This window comes from Miscanthus floridulus, chromosome 12, assembly GCF_019320115.1.
Source record: "Miscanthus floridulus cultivar M001 chromosome 12, ASM1932011v1, whole genome shotgun sequence".
Lineage (NCBI taxonomy): Eukaryota > Viridiplantae > Streptophyta > Magnoliopsida > Poales > Poaceae > Miscanthus > Miscanthus floridulus.
The window spans coordinates 47,381,864-47,392,592 of record NC_089591.1 but is presented as its reverse complement, the minus strand read 5'-3'; positions in this window follow the sequence as shown (position 1 = coordinate 47,392,592).

The following is a 10,729-nucleotide window of genomic DNA, read 5'->3' as shown; positions in this document are numbered from 1 at the left end:
TTAGGTGTTGGATGCAAACACTTGCTGCATTGGTTATCCAATCCTTGTCTAGATATTGATACCCTGAATCCTATGTAGCTCAGGCTCGTGTAGTGCTTAGCCATGCTTAAACGCGGTAGAAGTCAGGTGATTTCCTGTCACCTGCGAGATATAGGGATATACATATGGCACGGTTGGCTATATTTGCTATCGTGGAACAGAACCTGTCTTAATTTGAAATGAAGACCGGGCGGAGGCTTGCCGGTTTGTAGTGACTCCGTTTGTGTCGCTTAAGGACCAAAATCTTGGAGCCTTTCCTGTTCATGTTGAACGCATGCCTCTCTCTTAGTTGGCCGGGTCCAGAGACCGACCACGAAGCCGAGTAGCTCACCTCAGGCCGGGAGTCGATAAGTATAAAGTACGCCTCGGAAGGGAGCCGTAGGCGTGAGTCCAAGGGCAGGTGATTTAAAAGTCCTGATCGTCCTGGCAGAAGGGTAATCCCTGAGAGTGCTAGCGTTGATCGAACCCGCGAATTTGGTTCCTGAGTTGTACCAAAGGTGACCCACGGCTACCCTTGCAAAGTATGCCAGGGTGAGAGTTAGGAATACCCCCTCAGCTGAGTTGTAATTCGATTCGAGTCGCCGTCTCTCACCGGTTAGTGAGAACTTGACGGGCTTATCTCCAAAGTAGATACACTAAATAACATAATGGTTCAGAAATGATGATATGATGATGACAGCCTTATTATACCTGGTATGGTTAATATTGTTTGCTCCTAATAAGTGAGTGCTCTAGTACAGGTGCTAATCTAGTGGACAGGTAAATGATGACAAACTTGATGCTAAGTTTAAATTGGTCACTATATTCATAAGCTCTTTTATGCAATTGTGTCAAGCTAGCCCACCTCATAAGCCTTGCATGACCCTTGGTGTCCGTTATTTCTGGTTTTAACGGGTAAGTCTAGCTGAGTACCTTCTCGTACTCAGGGTTTATCCCACCATGTTGCAGGTGAAGTTCTCGCCCTGTGAAGATGGTGGCTAACCGCTAGTGGCTCGATGATTCTATAGTTACTTCTCATCTATATGCTTTTGTCGGATGATGTCACTTATGCTAGCAATGTATTTGGAATATATATTAATGTAATCTTTTGAAAGCTATGTTGTTTTCACTAATCGATTTTGAAACCCAAACTTGTACTTTTAATTGTGAACCCATTTGTAATCTTATTTCCGCTGCAACCCTGTGTATGTGATGTGTATTTGCTTAATCCCACGATCTTGGTTGTGATGTTGATTTACTGAGGTCTTTCGAGACACTCGGCGGACTACCGGGTTTATATGAGTGAAAGTATGCGCATGTCAATGTGTTAGCGGGGACAGCCGTACTTGATCTTGTATAAAATGGGCGGTTCTGTTATAGCTGGCATCAGAGCAAGATTAAGCATAATACTGTCATGTACATTGTTTTAAAAACAAAGTTTTGGTTTTAAAAAAAGCCTATTTTGACTAAAACTTTAGCTATAGGCAAATTTGTCAAAACTTATTTGCAAAACTATGCTAGCGACATCCTCCTTTATGCCCAGTTAAGGACTATTAGGTGACTATCTAAGTACTAACATGGGGATTTTTACTTTCATCGTCCATATGGCGTGCTATTGTATGGATGCCATTCGTTGAATGGTAATGTATGGATCAATTGACTCTACGCCCAGGTAAGTGTGAGTTGTGAGAGCATGACCGTCCAACTATCGGTCTAGGGGAGAGTTAGCTTTGGTTACTGGAATATTTACATGTTACACACATGTATATATGAAGGTACTTAATTATGGGTATATCTGTTGGGTAGCTATGGATACCGAAGTATATATATCTGGGGATGTATATATGGAGAGTATCTTAGTTTACTGCTTTCATTGTGTGCGTATTTATATCTTGTGGGATGGGCTGCAATGAATTTGCCGGCAGGTACGCTAACCACGAATGCGTAGATTGAATGTAGCTGACAACTAGCTATATATCGAGAGAGTACGTGTTATGCCACTGACATAGAACGTGATTGCCACCTTAGGCTGGCAATTTCATGAGGACGAATAGGATGAGCATGCATCATGATTGTGCTTGTGCATAAATATGCTTCCCTCCCTTTGTTCTAGTACTAAGTAACTTGTGATCGATGTGTTGCACTATCTTCCTTGTGTGGAGTTAAACAAGAATGCCTGGTTCCATGTTGCTTGAATAGGAAGTGCTTGAGAAAAGTGTGTGCTTAGCTTTGCTAGAAATAATTGTGGTTACATGCTTAAACCTATAAATGTCCTCTAGTTTAGCCAAGTGGTGGGTATGTTGCTCTTATAAGCTTTTGCAAATGCTTTAGGCCTCACTTAAGTACTTGTGATTCTTATGACTAAAATTAATTTATAGTTGGTCTAAGGTAACAATGTTTAGAGCTGCTAGAATAACATGTGTGTGAGCCTTGTGCTTAGTATTTGTGCTTAAGCTAATTTGATTGAGTCTCTCAAATGCTTGCTTGAAACTATGATGTGGTATGGATGCTCGTTATCTAGGTAGTGCCATAGTTGTCACCCTTTTGTCCTCGGTAAGCATATGAGTGTGGAAGAGCGCTATCCTGGAGCAGCGTCCAAGTTTTGATAATCTCATGGTTGTCGTCTCCAATTAAGTTCTCTCTTAGGAACCTAAGCCTATACATGTGGTTGCTAGCCTTGAACGTTGCGCTACGAAGACCTTTATCCATGTCTTTGCTCGACCTTAGGCCCAAGCTTAGTTCCCTTAAATGCTTGCATATTTCATGGTTGTCCCGCTCCTGTGAGGGAGGACCTTGCTGCAAAATCCTTGTTAGATCTCATTGCTCCTTCTCCTACTGATAGTCTGGTGCAACGATAATCGCTATCTGCCCTGGCTTTGGAACCTTCTACTTGCAGATCATGTCGTTGCTTTATCAACTGAATCTCTAGTCAGTGCAATGGCTCTGTCCCTCGAATCTCGTGTATTTTGTCTCCAACTCTTTCAAGTCTCTGGATGTTTATCAGTCTTGATCTCATGTTGTTGCTTGACAAGACCAAATCTCAGGTTAATCTTTATCCGGTAATCACTTTGGTGGACACGAGGCGTTTGTGGAAATTAAGCAAGAGTCTCCTGCATAGTTGCCTTCGACAATTAGGCTATGTTCTTTTGCGCTGTGTTTTGATCTTCTGATCGCCTCCTTGTTGATTCCTAACCTTGTGACTATCCTTGTTTGCTATCCCTCTTTTGCACAATGCTTGTTCTTACAATCTAATTGGTGCCACAGGAAATTTCACTTTGGTTGTATGTTCAGTAATGGTGCCACAATTAGTGATCTATGGTGCCGCGATGGAACATAGGGCCTCCTTATGGGCGGCCGACGCATGGTTGTGCTACTGGGTGCGCGCTGGTATCGAGGTTTCTAGTCATGATCCATTGCCGAACTGCACCGATGTGTTATTTTCACGTGAGCTCTTCCTTGGTTATCTCTCTATATCTTATCGAAGATCCATATATCAGACCGAAAGTAGTAGAGCTTCCTTTTGAAGTCACAAAAAGGATAACCTTTGAAGAACTGGTCACCAACATAAACATTAACAGACTACAAGAGGTGGTAGACAAGTGACTCCACTTGGTTGTCCTAGTATTGACGTCCGTCACCTAGTGAACAACTTATGTCATCACTGTTGGATCAGAAAGGCACACAACAATTAATGTTGGACAAGTTGTTAGTCAGATAAGAATCGAACATCACATTATGATTATGACCTGGCTATCCAAGTCTTGATTATTATGTGCATGCTGATCGCACAGTCAAGATCAACAATCTCTAGTGTGACCCCTTGTCTGCTGACTTCGATGGCGACCATCTGTTATGTGTCAATCACACAGATAGTACAAAACATTGTATCGGCTACGTAAGGAGCTAGCGAAAGCACGTCCCTAATTTCAGTCAGCATCTTTGTGCCCTACATGTGGAATAATGATTTGTGTCCCGAAAACATAGCCACAAGTCCAATGCTTGTGCATCGTCAAGTTGGTGTCTAGATCAACGGCGGAAAGTGTTACCAGAGAAGCATGTGAGGAAAAAAACTCTAGCCTCCATCCTCAGCTAGGGAAAGGCTGCTGCTGCTATGAGAAAGGTTAGAGAGTGCAAAACACTCACCTCAACGTGTGAAGCAAAGAAAAGGGAGAACATGAAATCTGTCCAGATTTTGTGGCACTAAACCGGTTATCTTCAAGCCGGCGATTAGTGACTCAAACGAAGTTGGATTGACCCCAAACTTGGTGATCTCATTCCTTGCTTAGGACCCTTCAATGTCTTAAGTTGGTTTGAGTATTGGTTGAGTAAAACATCAGATTTGAGAGATATCTTGTCGGCTCGGTTTGCTGCCATTTCATAACACAGCAGTTTTGGTAGATGAATTGTTTGGATGGTCAAACGGTGTCTGGTTGAGTTGAATTTTGGTGAGTATTTAGAAGGCCCATGGATCTACATGCCCACCAAAATTTGTGCATATTGGAGCAGTAGTTTGTGAGATATGAATAGAAAACAAAAGAGTACAGAATCTGCAATTTTGTTGTGACTGCGATCATCCTTTGCATTAGACGGTTGTGTTTGTAATTCATGCCAAGAAATTACAACTTGTAGGTGTATTGCTGTTAGACAACCCTCCATACCTTGAGAAGATTAATTGCACCCTATGTGCCTTGCCTTTGCTCTCTTAGATCAGCAATGCGTAAGCAGTCAAGGTGTTCTAGAAGTCAAATTGTGCCCTTGCAATTCGAAGGTAATTGGAAAGGTGTCAAACCATAGATTTTTGGATTATGGTTTTGAGATATTGATTGGCCTAAGAATGGAAGCCTCGATGTCAAAATATAGTTAAGAAAGCTGGTTTTGCTACGATGCAAGTTAACCCAACTTGCTGTGCAACTGCACCACGAAGGCAAATTGTACTTAACCTACTTGGTAGTGAACTAGTCCCTAGTTTTGTGATTACTTGCAACTTGTGTTATCCTCCAAGCCTCGCTAACATCCTTCTGCATCAATGGTTCTCCAATGCTGACATGCCTAAGGTATCTTCCATGTGTTTTACCCAAGGGGTTGCCTCAGATACAACTCAGATAACTGCTGCCGCTTGGATACGAGAATTCCCTTAAATAATGGTCGTCAAAAATGCTGAGTCAACAAAGTCAGCCATCACATTCACCGCTCACTCAACTGACTCAGGTAATACAGTACTATTATTAGAGAAAGAGCACTGCACACATGGAACATTGTGTAGCTTTCCATCAGTTGACATATGAGTAAGTGCACTGCTACAACCAGTTTGGATATTGGTTAGCTAGCTTCTCATACCCTCAAAGGATGTTTACCCCATCTTTGATCACATCCTTTACAAAAAGTTGTGCTCAAGCCACTTTAGTAGAGAACTACTTTTCAAACCTTGGGAGCAAATATAGCACCGTTGCAAGGAATATCCGTCAACTGACTGTGATCCAGTGCAAAGTCCATAAGTTCTATGCTATATCCACTAGGGAAGTAGATGTTACAAGTATTTAGTCTACGCTTGTATCACTCTTCGTACATCAAGGATGAAGTATGCAGGACAGTGCTATCTTGGATTCCTCCCAATGTAACAATGCTTTATGGAAGCCAAAGAAGGAAATTCTTCAGACATCTTACGACGAAGAGCAAGTATCAGAAAGTGTCATGACCAAATTAGCCTCTCTGATACTTTGAAGTTAAGTAGCCTAATGCTATCACTGATGTTGGAAACTGGATGACAAGTTTCTCTTCCCTTAAAATTCTTTCGCACCGAATCTCAGGACGCGATTCCTTTAAGGGGGGAGGGCTGTAACACCCCAGGTGTTTGTCACCAGTTAAGCAATGGGTTTAAGCTCAACCTTGACATGTTAAGTGGTGATGGAGATGTTAGGTCAAACATATGAAAAGGAGCCACCACTTAAACTTGGACCATGCACCATTGCTTACATGTTGCCTTTTCTAAAAAGTATGCTTGAGTAATGCTGGATATACTTGTTTCATATGTCTCGCATCAATATCCATCTATATTGATCCATGGAAAAGTTTTATGAAGTTTGGAATCAAAAAGTCACATGAAATGATAAGTTATATCCTTGTTGAAATGATTTTACTAAGTGCTTGAATTGCACTATTAAGTGAATGAGAACATGAGATGTCAACCAAACCTTGCAACCTTTCCAAAATGACTATAGATGAACTCTACAACAAAAGTCATGAAAGGTTCATGTTGGGCAAATGCCAAGAAAATGCTCCAATGGATCAAAAAGGATAATTTAAGCTTCATCGTGATCCTACTTTGGTCAAAGTAGAACAGTAGGTTCTATACCAGTTTTGAGGTTGGACCTTAAATGAAAGTTGTAGTCCATATCATGTAGAACAAACTTTGTTTTTGGACTAAGAGCTAGATCAGCTTGGAAGTAAGTCAAATCGAGGTCACAAGATCGAATTTGATGTTGCTTTCAGCACTTAGAATTATTCCAAGTCTGGAATTCATTGTCATTAGGTTGGCATGCCGCGTTCTTGAGTTTTTATTAAGCATCATGCTTTGACCCAAAAATAGAAGTTGGAGGTATTTCATTAGAGAAGAGCATGTAAAAAGTTGGGTCAAGTTTGATCATGTTTTGACCAACAAATTGGAGTCCTAACCGAGCAAGGCTTAATCCTTATTATGTTATTGACAGTGGCATTTTAGGAGCTAATTAGCCGCTAATCTACTGCTCCAATGACCATGCAGCCTTAATCAAGTTTGTAGAGCATCCAGAGTAGAGCAACTTTGCTACTGGCGCCAAGGTCCGAATGTGCACGGAATATGCCGAAAACGGACTTCAAGTCGGGCTCCATCGCGCGCGCCACGTGTTCGACGAAATGGTGTCGTGGCAGCCATGCACCGGAGCGCACCCCGCCATGGCTGACGTGCGTCCAAGCTCTGCGCCACGCGCTGTGTCATGCCCTGCTCCTCCAAACTGAGCGCCCAAGCTCTCCGCGTCCACTGGCTCTCTCTAGAACTCCCTCGCGCACGCCTTTGCCCTCCTCCGCTCTGCTGCCGCGGGCGCCACGGCCTTGGCCGCCATTGCCAAGCGGCAGAGCTTCTCCCAACCACCGCCTGGCCCCTTTGCGGCGCCATGCCTTGCTGCTCGCTCCACCCCATCGCTCCCTTCTCCCTTCTCCACCATGGCACACATGCTCGTTCAATCCAACACTGCCGACCGCTCGTCGCCGTGGGCAGCCATAGGCGCAGCCCTCCCTGCATGCGTGGCTGGCACAGCAGGCCCCAGCTGGCCAAGACCGGGCCAGGGCGTGGCCACGGCCGAGCTGGCCGGTCCCCATTGCCGCGGTGCCCTTTCCCCAGCCGGCCGGTGTAGCCGCTGGCCGGTCCCGACGGCAGCAGCGCTCCTCTGTATCTCGCCTGAAGAAGAAGAGGGTCTGATCGTAAATAGAAACTTTTTAACGTGTTCACTTTGTAAAATAGCCAGACACAAGAAGTTACATTTATGGGCTTGGTTGATTTGAGTAAAGTCCAGGGTTCCCAATGCAAAAGCGTTTTCTTTTTGGTTTAATCTTTTAATGGCAGATTTTTGTGCTGAACTTTGAAAATTCATAATAATTAGTATAAAAATCGTAAAATAGTAAATGAGGACTTTTTGGAATCCTTGTGAAATTTTATATGCATTAGATCTATAATATGACATGTTTTAGTTTAAATATTTTGCTGTACTAATAGATCTATGCAGTTAGGTTCTTAATACTAGCTATGTCTTGTCTTTTTCATAACTGAAGTGGTGTTGCTCAAATAAATGTGAAATTTTTATGGAGTGTTACTCTGGTGATGTTTGATGTCTGGTAAAAATTTCAGGAGTTTAGGCTTGATGGTTTAAGAGTTATAAAAATGACAAATTCCCTGTATTGCTTTGCTCCTATCCTGAATAAGTCTGCATGTTTGAATTAATTGGCCCAGTTAAGTTGTGAATCATGTCTGGGTGATAATACATTAGTTGTAGTACTTTTCATAAGCTTTTCAAAAAGCTAAATATCATGATTTTTGGTTAAGTAGATCTTGAGTTATACTTGCTTAAATCTCTGTGGCTGTTTCTGCCCAAACCCAGAGAGGGTTTCCTTGTTCTTACTGTGGGGCCTTCTTAATAGTAGAATTAGCTTTAGGTGTTTACAACAAAGTTGGTTAGAATTTGATAAGATTTCTAAAAAGTCTAGAAACATATTTATTTTACATGTATAACTCCATTTATAGATGTTTAAAGTGGCATGTCAGTTTTTGTCTATGTTTTGGACAGAGATGCAATTATTGAATTAGTTGACCCTTCTAACTATAGAATCATCTTAATATGAGAGTAATAAAGTTGTAGGTAACTTCCTAAGCTTTTGAAAAAGTTATGGTTCATGTTTGTTGGAGGTCTAGAACTCCAGTTATGCTTCTTTGAAGTTCCTATCAGTTTTCTGTACCACTGCTGTTGGGTTGCATTTGCAATTTTGCTTGTGCAATTATTTTCGTGGTGTAAATGATGTTTGCTATGGTTATAGTGAATACAAAAGTTGTAGTAAATTTCATGATCTTGCTTGTGTTCAACTTATAAGGCCACAGGCCTAATAGTGTAGGAGTTACATGACTTTTAAGTCTTCTGTCAGGTTTTGATTGTATTCTGAGCAGATCTGAAAGATGCTAGTATTTGATCTAGTTAGGATTTGAATGAGCTTTTGGTGATAATAACAAAATTGTAGATAATTCTTGTATCTAGCTTATGTTAAAATTTGGTGGTATTTGGTCTTGTGGTTTGTGAGTTATGCCTATTTAAAGTTGGGTTACAGAATTGATTGCTCTCTGTTAATTGTGGACCAGTTTCTATAAATGGGCATATTTGACATAGTTAACTTGAGAATCATGCTAAGATGATTAAAAATGAATTGTAGACATCATAAGCTTTCCAGAATGTCTTGTTGCGTGGCTATTGGATTTGTATAACTCTAGTTATGATCTAAACATGAAGCTGTTATTTCCAGTCCAGAAATAGACATATGCTAGTTGTGGTTGTTTACACCATGTGTTGCTAAGTGTGGCTTATGCCCTTGTTGATGGTCAAGTTATGATACTTGTGACCTTGTTAAACTTGTGTCATGCTTGATGTGCTTGCTCTCTATAGTTAGTTGTGTAATGTTAGTTAAATAGCTATTGGTGTCTATGTCTTGCATCATCTTGTGTTTGTCTTGAATGTTTATGTGATGCCTCTTGTATTACCATTCTTCATATTCATGCACTTACATCTTGCATCTCATCTAGGTGCGCTAGATGAACCACATGAAGGACATGATGTTGGAGCCGAACCCGAAGACGGTGTATGGTGAACCTATCCCGAAGGTGGAAGGACTGGACAAGTGCTAGGACGGGAGATGCTCACTTAGCGAGTGTCGTCTAACTAACACTGACTCAGTGTGGGATCCCAGGCAAGCCCTGGAGCATATTAAGTCTCCTAATTTCTGAAATGCAGTTAAAGTATTATTGTTACATATATATATTGTTGCATTAAGTTTAGGTGTTGGATGCAAACACTTGCTGCATTGGTTATCCAATCCTTGTCCAGATATTGATACCCTGAATCCTATGTAGCTCAGGCTCGTGTAGTGCTTAGCCATGCTTAAACGCGGTAGAAGTCAGATGATTTTCTATCACCTGCGAGATATAGGGATATACATATGGCACGGTTGGCTATATTTGTTATCGTGGAAAAGAACCTATCTTAATTTGAAATGAAGACCGGGCGGAGGCTTGCCGGTTTGTAGTGACTCTGTCTGTGTCGCTTAAGGACCGAATCTTGGAGCCTTTCCTATTCATGTTGAACGCATGCCTCTCTCTTAGTTGGCCGGGTCCGGAGACCGACCACGAAGCCGAGTAGCTCACCTCAGGCCGGGAGTCGATAAGTATAAAGTACGCCTCGAAAAGGAGCCGTAGGCGTGAGTCCAAGGGCAGGTGATTTAAAAGTCCTGATCGTCCTGGCAGAAGGGTAATCCCTGAGAGTGCTGGCGCTGATCGAACCCGCGAATTTGGTTCCTGAGTTGTACCAAAGGTGACCCACGGCTACCCTTGCAAAGTATGCCAGGGTGAGAGTTAGGAATACCCCCTCAGCTGAGTTGTAATTCGATTCGAGTCACCGTCTCTCACCGGTTAGTGAGAACTTGACGGGCTTATCTCCAAAGTAGATACACTAAATAACATAATGGTTCAGAAATGATGATATGATGATGACAACCTTATTATACCTGCTATGGTTAATATTGTTTGCTCCTAATAAGTGAGTGCTCTAGTACAGGTGCTAATCTAGTGGACAGGTAAATGATGATAAACTTGATGCTAAGTTTAAATTGGTCACTATATTCATAAGCTCTTTTATGCAACTGGGTTAAGCTAGCCCACCTCATAAGCCTTGCATGACCCTTGGTGTCCGTTATTTCTGGTTTTGATGGGTAAGTCTAGCTGAGTACCTTCTCATACTCAAGGTTTATCCCACCATGTTGCAGGTGAAGTTCTCGGCCTGTGAAGATAGTGGCTAACCGCCGGTGGCTCGGTGATTCTATAGTTACTTCTCATCTATATGCTTTTGTCGGATGATGTCACTTATGCTAGCAATGTATTTGGAACATATATTAATGTAATCTTTTGAAAGCTATGTTGTTTTCA